Source organism: Bos javanicus, chromosome 17 (genome assembly GCF_032452875.1).
Source record: "Bos javanicus breed banteng chromosome 17, ARS-OSU_banteng_1.0, whole genome shotgun sequence".
Lineage (NCBI taxonomy): Eukaryota > Metazoa > Chordata > Mammalia > Artiodactyla > Bovidae > Bos > Bos javanicus.
The window spans coordinates 25,485,322-25,498,430 of NC_083884.1; the positions used below are offsets into that span (position 1 = coordinate 25,485,322).

The 13,109-nt window shown below is 35.0% G+C and overlaps 1 pseudogene; it reads left to right on the forward strand.

Annotated features, from left to right (window-relative positions):
* Positions 1-13,109, forward strand: part of LOC133229272 (large ribosomal subunit protein bL9m-like) — a 91,402-nt pseudogene that overhangs the window by 495 nt on the left and 77,798 nt on the right.

Sequence of the window (13,109 nt, forward strand, 5' to 3'; positions counted from 1 at the left end):
CTCCCATCCAGTCTGCCACATAACACTGAGCAGAGTTTCATGTGCTATATAGTAGTCCTTGTCGGTTATCAATTTTAAATATAACAGTGTGTACATGTCCATCCCAAACTCCCTGACTATCCCTCCCTGCATCCTTCACCTCAAGCAGCCATAAATTCATTCTCCAAGTCTTTTTGGATAATTGAAGTGTAGTCAGTGGACCAAAAGACACTGTAATTTTTTAAAGAAAAACATACATATTGAGAAATTTACACTTAATTTATAATACATGAGATTATCCACTTCTATGTGTTCACCAACATGAAATCTTAAGATTCTTTTATTTTGGCCATATTTTAGGCAAAGTCAAACTAAACGTATTATTTTGTTTATATTTATTTGATTTCTACTGGGTTTGATATTGTATTTTACATTCTAGTCTATTTACATTATTCACACTATTTTCTTTCCTTCTGTGACATTTTATTAAGGAAATTTCCACTCTACAAGAATTTGATATAACCGATCTGCCTGGCATCGTTTTTGCCTCCGGTGGTCAGGAAATTTTAATTTGTTTTGAACCATTCACTACATGAAGATGCACAATTAGTCTGCTACTTTGAAGACCTTAACTTCCTGCATGTTATTAGTCATTTATGTCTCTCTCATCTGCTTAGCCTTGAATAACAACAGTGCTGTGAGCTGTCAGTGACTACTGCACAAGCTGTGAGATTACACCATGAAGCAAATTTGATTGTACTGAAAAGACTTTTCACAGGACAAAAGCATGGATCTCTCTTCACACAATTTTGGACTCGTGCTAATGACTCATACTGGCGGCAGGGCAGCCGCCAAGAAGTGGTGTAAGAGACCTAATGAATAGAAGTTATACTGCCTGACCAAGTTCTTCTCCAGAGCATTTTAACACCTGGATCTTAGTATGGCGTGTAAAATCAGATGTCTGATTAACTGGTTCACTCTCACACTCTGGGATTTAACACCTATGCTTTTATTCCATAACATGAACAAGCTATTAGAAATTTTCATTCAGTTCATTAAAGTAGGCTAGATTATTTTGTTTAGGAAAGGATTTAAAATTTCTTCGAATGGCATTTTGCAAATTCTGAATTACCCCAAAACATTACTTTTAATTGTCTATCTATTTTAATAGAACTCTTAATAAATATATGCTCCTGTTCATGTGCATGCCTTGAGGGTAAAGGACATAACATTAGAATTGAAGATACACATCTTTCTGAAGTCCTTTAGTTTTTGGAGTGTGATCATAGCTTTGATGTGAATGCCTGTATCTTAAAGATGTGGATAATATAATCATATAAGATCTGGTACCCTATTGCATATAGACATGATGAAATTATTGGATTTAATTTGCAGGGTCTTTGAGAAAATCAAAGGACCTAATCAGTGTGGTACCAATTCAAAATAAAAAACTTTTCTGAAAAGAACTTTTATGGAAATGGACTAATTTGTTAGTTTCAACAAAAAGGTCAACACACTTTCCATTTACTTATTGCAATATTTGACATCTTTGTTCACAAGGCAACAGATATAGCTGTCATGTAAATAACAAAACTGTAAAAATAAAATATATATATATATATGTATAATCTAAAATATGACAGACAAAACAGATAACTAATAAGAATCTGTTGTATAGCGCAAGGAACTCTATGCTCCGTAATGGCCAGTAATGCAAAATAAAAATGAAGAAGCAATTCTGAAATTCAAAAAAATAATTTAAAAAAAAATGACACAAATGAAATTATCTACAGAACAGAAAGAGACTCACAGATACAGAAAATAGATTTATGGTTGCCTGGGGGATGGAGGAAGGATGGACTAGGAGTTTAGGATTAGCAGATGCAAACTACTATATATATAATATGGATAAACAACAAGTTCCTACTGGGTAACATAGGAAATTACATTAAATATCTTGTGATAAGCCATAATGGAAAAGAATATTTAAAAAGAATATATATATATATATATATACACACACACACACACACGTATAACTCAATCACTTTCTTCTATAGCAGAAATTAATACAACATTGTAAATCAACTACTTCAATGTTTTAAAAAAGGCTATATACACATATAAAACAGTCTCATGGCTGGTATTTCTCTTAAGAAAAACAGAAATTTACAAAGGCAATTAAGAATACTAATTTACAAGTACGCCCATTATTATTTAGTTATAATCTCCATAAAATACTTTCTGGAATATCAATAATTTATTTCCCACATGACATGGACAAACTAATAGCCAAAAGTTTCCTAAATGGTTTCTTTCAGTTTGGTAAGTTATCCACCAGAATAAAACATATTGTAGAAAACTATGGTGTTTGTCTGCCTTTGCCATGGCTCCCCATTCCCAACCTCTTCTCACTCATCTTCAAGACATCCACTTCAGATATTCCACTGGGCTGAACCCCAACTCCAAGGCTCTCATTCTAGTTTCTCTAGTGCCATGGTTAATCCCCATGGAGATTCTTAGCCTTACTGTTTATCTACTAATTGTGCCAGCAGTGGACTCAAAGAAAAATTCATGCAACATGCAATATTTTAAATTTACTTTCCTGAAAACAGTAATCCTACCCTTGTTTCTGTGAAAGTTGATATTTCTCCTCTGTCAGATCTGTATAAGGCAGGTATCATGCCACAGGTGGGACAAGCATTTTGAACTTGACTATTCCTTCATATGAATAGTACATCTAGCCCTACAATAACATCCAAGTTACTCACTATGCTTAATAAAATAATCAACAATAACTTGAAACAGTGCTGTTAGTGAATTCTGAGAATTCAAAAGTTCGGTAAAGAAAAGTATTAAATCCAACTTGTTAGTTCATATACAAAACATGGAAAAGAAAAGAGTTAATAAATTACATAAGTGCTAAAATGGATAAGCTCATTAAAAACCCATTACTTCTATTGCAATATCAGTAAAAGCTTAATAAGTTGTGATTATGGGCCAATTTTCCAGCTGAGGCTTCTTCTTCTTGCAAAGTGTAAACAGGAAGAAAAAGCAGATTGACATCAAAACTGTGGTACAGCCAGATTTCATTCCACTTAAAAAGTAAGCTAGATCTAAGTGAACTTTATTTTTCATTAATTTTAAATCTTTTACCTTGCAATACAGATGAAAGATTTTATGATACAGGGTATATGTGTGAAAGCACATATATTGTGGCTACATACTCATAATAGATCCTTAGCTACTCCGATTACTATCCACATGTTGTGGGATGACTGTAACATGGACCTTTTCTTCCACTGATTTTTCAACCATTGCTATTTTAATGAGTGTCAAGAACATTTAGTAAACTGCCTGCTGAACAAACATTCTTCAACAAGCATTGCTTAGAAGCACCACCAAAAACGAACAAAAACCCTGCAAACAGCAACAAAATAAAGGTCTCATTTCCTACAACTGCATGTCACACTCAGCTGCTGTCTTTCTCAGACAATTAAACTGAAGCAAATTTCTGGAGCCTGACTCATTTAGTCTACTTAAAACAATTCTGTTTCCCGAGCTTCTGATTATTTTTTAATCACAATGTGGAAACTCAAGAGGATCATTTATATCACCCAACTGTTATATCATCACCCACCATCCTGTATTTAAAAAGATGGCACTTTGGTGATAGCAGAATAAATGTTCCACAATTTTTTGGTGTTATCTTGACTTTGACTTGCCACTTAAAGTTTATTTAAGTCCATAAGTTATATTGGATATTTTTAAGTGTGCCAAATACGATATTTATGCCAAACTTCACCATTTTAAGTATCTTTATTTTCCTTAATATAGGAAACCCTGTCTGTTTGTCACTTTCTAAAGAACTTACAAATTTTGGATATTTAATTTTTGTCCCCCTGAATAAACTGTCACGATATTTTGAAGCTGCTCCTATCATCACTATTATCAAAACAACAGACATAGACAGGGTGTGCTAACTTTGTGTATCTATGTTCTCTCTTGTTTAATGATCCTTGAAATACATTTTCAATATCTTGAAATCTAGCATAAATTTAGACTGTCGTTTGGTAAAGAGCATATAGGGTTTCATGAGTATCAGCTGCATGGAAGATATCAGAGACCAAGCAAGAGATTAATATTAAACATCTTAAAAATATTAACAATCATTAACAGAAAAGAACATTCCTAGGCAAATCCCTATATCTTCAACAAATGAAAATAGACTAAAGTTAATCAATTTAGTTTGGAAGAGTAGAGAACACTAGTGTGTATCTTCTTTATGCAGCCAGTTCTCAGTGTGTATGCATTACAAAGTTTTCAGTTCAGTTCAGTTCAATCCAGTCTCTCAGTTGTGTCCGACTCTTTGCGACCCCATGAACTGCAGCACACCAGGCCTCCCTGTCCATCACCAACTCCCAGAGTCTACCCAAACCCATGTCCATTGAGTCGGTGATGCCATCCAACCATCTCCTCCTCTGTCATCCCCTTCTCCTCCTGCCCTCAATCTTTCCCAGCATCAGGGTCTTTTCAAATGAGTCAGCTCTTTGCATCAGGTGGCCGACGTATTGGAGTTTCAGCCTCAACATCAGTCCTTCCAATGAACACCCAGGTCTGATCTCCTTTAGGATGGACTGACTGGATCTCCTTGCAGTCCAAGGGACTCTCAAGAGTCTTCTCCAACACCACAGTTCAAAAGCATCAATTCTTCAGCGCTCAGCTTTCTTTATAGTCCAACTCTCACATCCATACATGACTACTGGAAAAACCATAGCCTTGACTAGATGGACCTCTAGTGAACAAAGTAATGTCTCTGCTTTTTAAAATGCTGTCTAGGTTGATCATAACTTTCCTTCCAAGGAGTAAATGTCTTTTAATTTCATGGCTGCAATCACCATCTGCAGTGATTTTAGTTTTACATTCTGTATATAAGGGCTTCCCAGGTGGCTCAGTGGTAAAGAATCTGCCTGCAAAGCAGGAGACATGGAAGAATTAAGGGTTAGATCCCTGGGTCAGGTGATCCTCTGGAGAAGGAAATGGCAACACACTCCAATATTCTTGCCTGGGAAATCCCATAGATAGAGAAGCCTGGAGGGCTACAGTCCATGGAGACACAAAAGAGTAGAACATGACTTAGCAACTAAACAACAATTATGTGGTTTTGCAAGTTACTTATTAAGATTAGTCCTGACTATTTTTTGTAGTTATCATTGCTTTTGTGAATGTGTTCTTTTAACCCCCATCTTATTGTCTGGTGTGTTGCTACCGATATATAGGAAAGACAATACATTTATTGTACATTCACCTCTAATATTTTGTTAATGAATTCTGTTTTTAGATTTTAAAGTTTCTTGGTTGTTTGTTAATTGATCTTTCCAAAGAAAGAGACTTAGATTCTATTGATCAAATCAATGTGGTATTTAGTCATCTTTTTCATTAATGACTCCATTTTCATTAATTCCATTCTTCTGTCCTTTTAATGCATTTTCTTTTTAAATGTACTTGCGTTGAATGTTTATTTCTTGTCTTTCATATTTTTAATTAGTGTGCTTAAGAGTACCTGTTTTCCTCTGATAAATATATTTCCTGGGTGTCTTTGTACAGACATTCTATTAAGTATATTTACTGGTTATGTAGATGATGCTGATTACCTTATGTAAAGTGAAGTAAACTAGTCAAAGTAACATGTAGTAAGAGCAGATATAGGATTCAAACCCACAGCTGACCAAATATGGAGCAGGAGTATTAGCCCATGTGGCATCAGACACTCTGGTTAAATGTTTAGCGATAACCCCCAGTATTGACTTGCTTTTAATAACTTTTTTTTTTACAAGCATTTTAGATGATTTACTGGCCATGGATTCCTTTTTGTCAGTTCTTTTGATAAGTTCAAAATATTATTGCATTGTAGTAAAGAATGCATCTGGAATGATTTCTACCTTTTGGAATATAAAAATATTGGCTTGGCCAAAATATTCATTCAGGTTTTTCTGTAACATCTAGTTGTGTGAATCTTTTGTGAGCATCTAAACACTACATATTCCATATATATATACAAAGTTTTTTTTTAATATCTATAATGTATGTCTTAGTTGCTCAGTCATGTTTGACTCTGTGACCTCATGGACTGTAGCCTGCCAGGCTCCTCTGTTCATGGAATTCTCCAGGCAAGAATACTGGAGTGGGTTATCATTCCCTTCTCCAGGGTATCTTCCCAACCCAAGGATTAAATCCACATCTCCTGCACTGGCAAGAGGATTCTTTACCTTCTGAGACACACAGGTTTTGATGTATATGTAATGCCAAACTTTCCTACAAAAGTTTGGAAATAAATATGGAAATATTATTGTGAAGAATAGTAAAGAGAACAGAGTGAAATCATATAAGATATTTCCTAGCAATTCATTTCTTGATGTTATATTTAATCAGTAACATTATAAAATATATATACCAAGCCTATTTTCAAAAATGGCAAATACATATATTTTTTTCAAATTTCTACTTAACTATGACAGTATAAAAAGAATGCTTTGATATATGACCTCCTTTTAAGATTTGCTAAAATCTTCTTGCAAAAAGTATCAGGTGTGTAGATCAGAGAAGTGATAATTAGCAAGATTTCTACTCTACTTAATCTTACACCTCTCTTGCATAAAATGAGGCATTAGCTTTCTAAATTTATCCAATAAACATCAGTCTAGGTTATAAGATGCAAAAATAAAATACCATGAGGAATTTGGTGAATAATGTCACATTTCACTGCTGAAATATGTATATATGCATATACATATGCATATATATATTACATGCTATATCTATTTTATTTTATTAATATCTTTCACTTAAAGGCTAGTTTGGAAAAAAGAGCATCTGGTTTTAATGAACTTACATGTGTTGATTTCTCTTCTCCCAAATAACACTGTTAATATAATACACTAGATTGCTTATTGCTCATAAAAAAGTGCTGTAGACTACATAAATAATAATACATCTTTGAATAATAAAAGCCTGAATTTTTTAAAGGGCTAATATACATTCATTATCACAAATATATAAAGGGCCAAATGTTGAGTCAATTTCATTCCATAGAAAGTATTCTCCTATCTGTATAATTTGAAAATTTCTAATCCCTGAACTCTTTGGAGTTTTATGTAGCAAAGGATTTGAGCAAAAAGATCATGCATTTCTGGAATTCTGCACTACAGATAAAAAGCTTTGGGAAAAAATGTAAGCTTAAATTTTACACATACAGTGTTACACAACCTTTCTACTTACAACAAGTTTGAAAGTAATTTCCATCTACTTATCTATCCATTCATTCATTCAGCAGATATTTTTAAGCACCTATTAAAGAGTATGGAGAATCAAATGTACTTTAATGAAAATGATCATTACAGCAATGTTGAAAAATGTAGATAAAACCTATAGTAGAAATAACTAGTTCTGGTACTGATATTTAGCAAAATATTTTACATGCATAATTTTTGCAGTATGGTGGAAGAAAAATAAACAAGACAAGAACTCTTGGCTGAGATCACCAAGTTTGTAACTCACAGAAGAAGAGTTCCAATCTATTCTAACTCCAGACCCTGTATTTAGCTATAAAATTCTATTCCAGAGTCAAGGTAAAGTGAAAGTGAAAGTCGCTGAACTGTGTCCAACTCTCTGAGACCCCTTGGACTATTAAGTCCCTGGAATTCTCTAGGCCAGAATACTGGAGTGGGTAACTGTTCCCTTCTCCAGGGGATCATCCCAACCCAGAGACTGGACCCAGGTCTCCCACATTGTGGGCGGATTCTTTACCAGCTGAGCCACAAGGGAAGCCCAAGAATACAGGAGTGGGTAGCCTATCCGTTCTCCAGCGGATCTTTCCGACCCAGGAATCCAACCGGATTCTCCTGCATTGCAGGCGGATTCTTTACCAATTGAACTATCAGGGAAGCCCATAGTAAAATCCTTCAGCTAAAGAGCATTATGACTGCAACAGACAGTTTGCTTACTTTCCTTATGAATAGACAGAAAGAATAACTTGGACTATTAAACATGAGCCACATTCTCAGCGATGCACCCCCCAACCCCACTCCAACATCAATGACCTTTATTAAGTCTGGTAAATTTGAATCACCTTACTGTCCTCAAAATGAAGATACATAGCTGTGTCTCCCTTTGTTTCCTTCTTAGTATGAAGAGCAAGAATTATTAAATAATTTTCAAATCTGAAATACCTGTTGCCAGTTACAAGAATGAATTGCTCTCTGACTATATCCCTTTGAAAGCCATTTTATTATTAAACTACAAAGCAATAGTCAGCCCTCCTCAGGTTTTCAAGGTGTTAATAAACATCTTCTCCCATAATGCATCTCCAGTACACCCTTTATTCAAGAAAGTATTCATATATTGCTTTCTTTTACTACATAATTGGTTTATTATACTGTACAGACTTTCTCTGCCCTCAAATCATTGTTGATCAGCACAAGAATATCTGTTCTACTTTTCCATGACACCATATCTGACGTCTAAATAGCATGTTAACATATAATGAAATAGAAGGTTTTAAATCCATAGTCATCATGTTCTTTTTTTTTGTTTCCTTAGAACTTATTTGCATTTCATTTCAGTATCTTATTTTCTTATTCATCCACAGACATCTCAGTGATGTTAGTAGCATGCTGTATTTAAAAATTTATTTCTAAAGAAGGGCAGAAGTAAAAGAAGGAGAGTGTTAAATAATTTGACATTTTCTTACCACCTGAAAAAGGGCAAACACATTCCAATATCTTATTGAAGACAAATGCCTAGCCTTTCACTCCTGGCTTCTCAGTGACAATAGTCGTGTTTTCTTACATGTACATAACACATAAATTATCTCACTGATCTGCAAACAGAAATTTTGTGGGAAACCCAGGACAATTACAATCCCCCTTTGGGTAGAGAAGGAAGTTAACTTTCAAGAATTCTGGAATTGTCCCAAATGCATGCTATGTGACTATAGACCATGTCTTCCAAGAGCAAAGACCATGTCTTCCAACAGCATGCTTACTCTCATTTAATCCTCCCACATCTTCACATTTTGATTTCTTCTTTTTAAGAGTTTTTACTTTTGTATCTGAATCTTACATAAGCTTCCCTCATATTTAATTAAGATAAAATAATAGAAATTAAACTTTTCAAACCAAACAATCTTGGATTCAAATCTAAACTGTAACTACCTTAATTAGGCAAATTATATACTCTTTTGAAGTTTGTTTAGTGTTTGTATGACCTGAAATAGTACACAGAGAGAACTTAACATTCTCACATATTGTTAAAAATCATGTTTAAGTGCGATATACATTTTTGTCTTCACTTAGTTAAATTTGTGACAACTTACTTAGATTTGAGTAATAAAAATTACTTTTCATGATGTCTTAAATAAAGAGAATTAAAAGAATATTTCCTGTAATTATCAAATTCAGGAATCCAACTTACTACATTTAGTAATTTATTGAAAAAATTTGACCATATTTAAGACTCTCAACTCCATGTGATAGTTATTAAAGGTTTCTATGCAGAAAAACAAACACCGTATCAGCTTGGTATTAATCACAAATGTTTGGTCCAACTCTCCATATTGTATTTTTGGGGATCACTGCTCAGTGGGAGAAAGGGACTCTAAGCTTTCAATTTTTAGAACTATGTTACTTTTCTTCAAAATGATTATCCTATGAATAAATGTTAGCTTCTGATACTTGTCTCTGTCCATGGTAATAATAGGAAAAACAAAAAAAAAGCCACAGCCTAGCTATCTATTTGCCTAAAACATAGAACACCATAAGTATAACTTTCAACCTGTTCAAATTAATTTTGTGAATTCTCTCTAAAGTAACTAGTGAGTTCTTCTTACAGTTAAACACAGAGCTATTATTTTAGAGGACATAAAAATAACAACATACTACAAAACATGTCCACATGTCCATTTGGAAAAATTGATACTTCATCCTAAAGACAAGATAATTATGTAGGACAGTTATTTCCACATAAATTGTAAAGTAATGTATTTCAATAAATACAAAAGTACTCAAGATAACTTCTTGAAAGTCTAATCTTAAAATAGTAAATAAAAGCCAAGCCAAATTATTCTCAATTAATCCCCTACCTTTCAAAGTAAGATGGTAATCTCATTAAAAAGTCAACATTTCTAACCTAAAATTAAAAGAAATCAAGAGACAGAAAGGGTGATGTATCTATTGTATATGATGATTTACAGTGTGTGAACCTGGAACAAATACATTTATTTCTGTTCATTTAAGAGAGAGTTGTGCTAGGGTGCAAACACCAGTGGCATAGATTTACATATGAAGTGCATTATCAAGCTAAGGTCCAGTGTTTCAATTATTGTGCAAGTATAACTGCTATTATTAAACCAATACATCTTCCAGAGCATCTCAAAACATAACAACACAGCTATAATATATTGAAGCTCAATATTTTCTATTATAACACAAATAGAACCAACCACAGTTTTTACTACAGGTGCTACAGAGACTCAGAAGTGAAAGGGCATAAATGACTACCTTGAATATATTACAGTGAAACTTCTGAAGAACCCTACTTCCAGTGATCCTGGTGAACAAACAAAACTCCTTGCAATTTTATCAAAGATTGCCATGATTTCAAGAGGAAACCCCAATTTACACTGAAATTATCCTTCCTAAAGCATTCAATACTTTTAGAAAGACATGGAAAATAGATATACCAATGGTCAGAGACAACCAAATATCTTTCTAATTTTTTTAAAAGCATGAACTTCATAAACTACTAGTAAAAATATCAGCCTCTGAAAAATTCTCCAGCTGATTATACATTTTGAGGAAGGAATTTGGAGGAGTTCTTTTCCTCTCCCACAAGCTAAAATATAGTAGTAGGATCTACTTTTGGAGTGGGCATGAGGATCTCTGCAGACATGTTCCCCAGTACACACACACACAAACAAAAAGTGAAAACATTACTTTAAAAAGCAACCACTTAAAATCTCCAGAAAAGGCTATAATATGGACACATTATCTTTGACAAAGGAGGCAAGAATATACAATGGAGAAAAGACAATCTCTTTAACAAGTGGTGCTGGGAAAACTGGTCAACCACTTGTAAAAGAATGAAACTAGAACACTTTCTAACACCATACACAAAAGTAAACTCAAAATGGATTAAAGATCTACATGTAAGACCACAAACTATAAAACTCCTAGAGGAAAACATAGGCAAAACACTCTTTGACATAAATCATAGCAGGATCCTCTATGACCCACCTCCCAGACTAATGGAAATAAAAGCTAAAATAAACAAATTGAACCTAATTAAACTTAAAAGCTTTTGTACAACGAAGGAAACTATAAGCAAGATGAAAAGACAGTCTTCAGAATGGGAGAAAATAATAGCAAATGAAGCAACTGACAAAGAATTAATCTCAAAAATATACAAGCAGCTCATGAAGCTCAAATCCAGAAAAATAAATGACCCAATCAAAAAATGGGCCAAAGAACTAAACAGACATCTCTCCAAAGAAGACATACAGATGGCTAACAAACATAGGAAAAGATGCTCAACATCACTCATTGTCAGAGAAATGCAAATCAAAACCACAATGAGGTACCATCTCACGCCAGTCAGAATGGCTGCTATCAAAAAGCCGACAAACAATAAATGCTGGAGAGGGTACGGAGAAAAGGGAACCCTCTTACACTGTTGGTGGGAATGCAAACTAGTACAGCTACTATGGAGAACAGTGTGGAGATTCCTTAAAAAACTGGAAATAGAACTGCCTTATGACCCAGCAATCCCACTGCTGGGCATACACACTGAGGAAACCAGAATTGAAAGAGACACGTGTACCCCAATGTTCATCGCAGCACTGTTTGTAATAGCCAGGACATGGAAGCAACCTAGATGTCCATCAGCAGACGAATGGATAAAGAAAGCTGTGGTACATATACACAATGGAGTATTACTCAGCTATTAAAAAGAATACATTTGAATCAGTTCTAATGAGGTGGATGAAACTGGAGTTTATTATACAGAGTGAAGTAAGTCAGAAAGAAAAACATCAACACAGTATCAGTTCAGTTCAGCCACTCAGTCGTGTCTGACTCTTTGCCACCCCATGAATCGCAGCACGCCAGGCCTCCCTGTCCATCACAAACTCCCGGAGTTCACTCAGACTCACGTCCATCAAGTCAGTGATGCCATCCAGCCATCTCATCCTCTGTCATCCCCTTCTCCTCCTGTCCCCAATCCCTCCCAGCATCAGAGTCTTTTCCAATGAGTCAACTCTTCACATGAGGTGGCCAAAGTATTTGAGTTTCAGCTTTAGCATCATTCCTTCCAAAGAAATCCCAGGGCTGATCTCCTTCAGAATGGACTGGTTGCATCTCCTTGCAGTCCAAGGGACTCTCAAGAGTCTTCTCCAACACCACAGTTCAAAAGCATCAATTCTTCAGTGCTCAGCTTTCTTCACAGTCCAACTCTCACATCCATACATGACCACTGGAAAATACAGTATATTAATGCATATATATGGAATTTAGAAAGAAGGTAACAATAACCCTGTATGTGAGACAGCAAAAGAGACACAGATGTAAAGAACAGGCTTTTGGACTCTGTGGGAGAAGGTGAGGGTGGGGTGATTTGAGAGAACAGCACTGAAACATGTATATTATCATATGTGAAATAGATTGCCAGTCCAGGTTCGATGCATGAGACAGGGTATCAGGGCTGGTGCACTGGGATGACCCTGAGGGATAGGATGCAGAGGGAGATGGGAGGGGGGTACAGGATTGGGGACACATGTACCCCCATGGCTGATTCATGTCAATGTATGGCAAAAACCACCACAATATTTTAAAGTAATTAGCCTCCAATTAAAATCAATAAATTAATTTTTTAAAAAGGTTATCAGGGCATTTAGCAAATGAATAAACATTTATTTAAGAAAATTGAGTACATCTCAGTAAGAAAAGTATCTGTGGCACTTGAGCCATAATCTGCTCCCTTCACTCCATCTTGCTTCACCCATTCAAGAAGATGATGGCTCCTGTTCCTGCTCCCAGATGAGGACTACAGGCATCTCCCTGGGAGTACATGTGACCAGC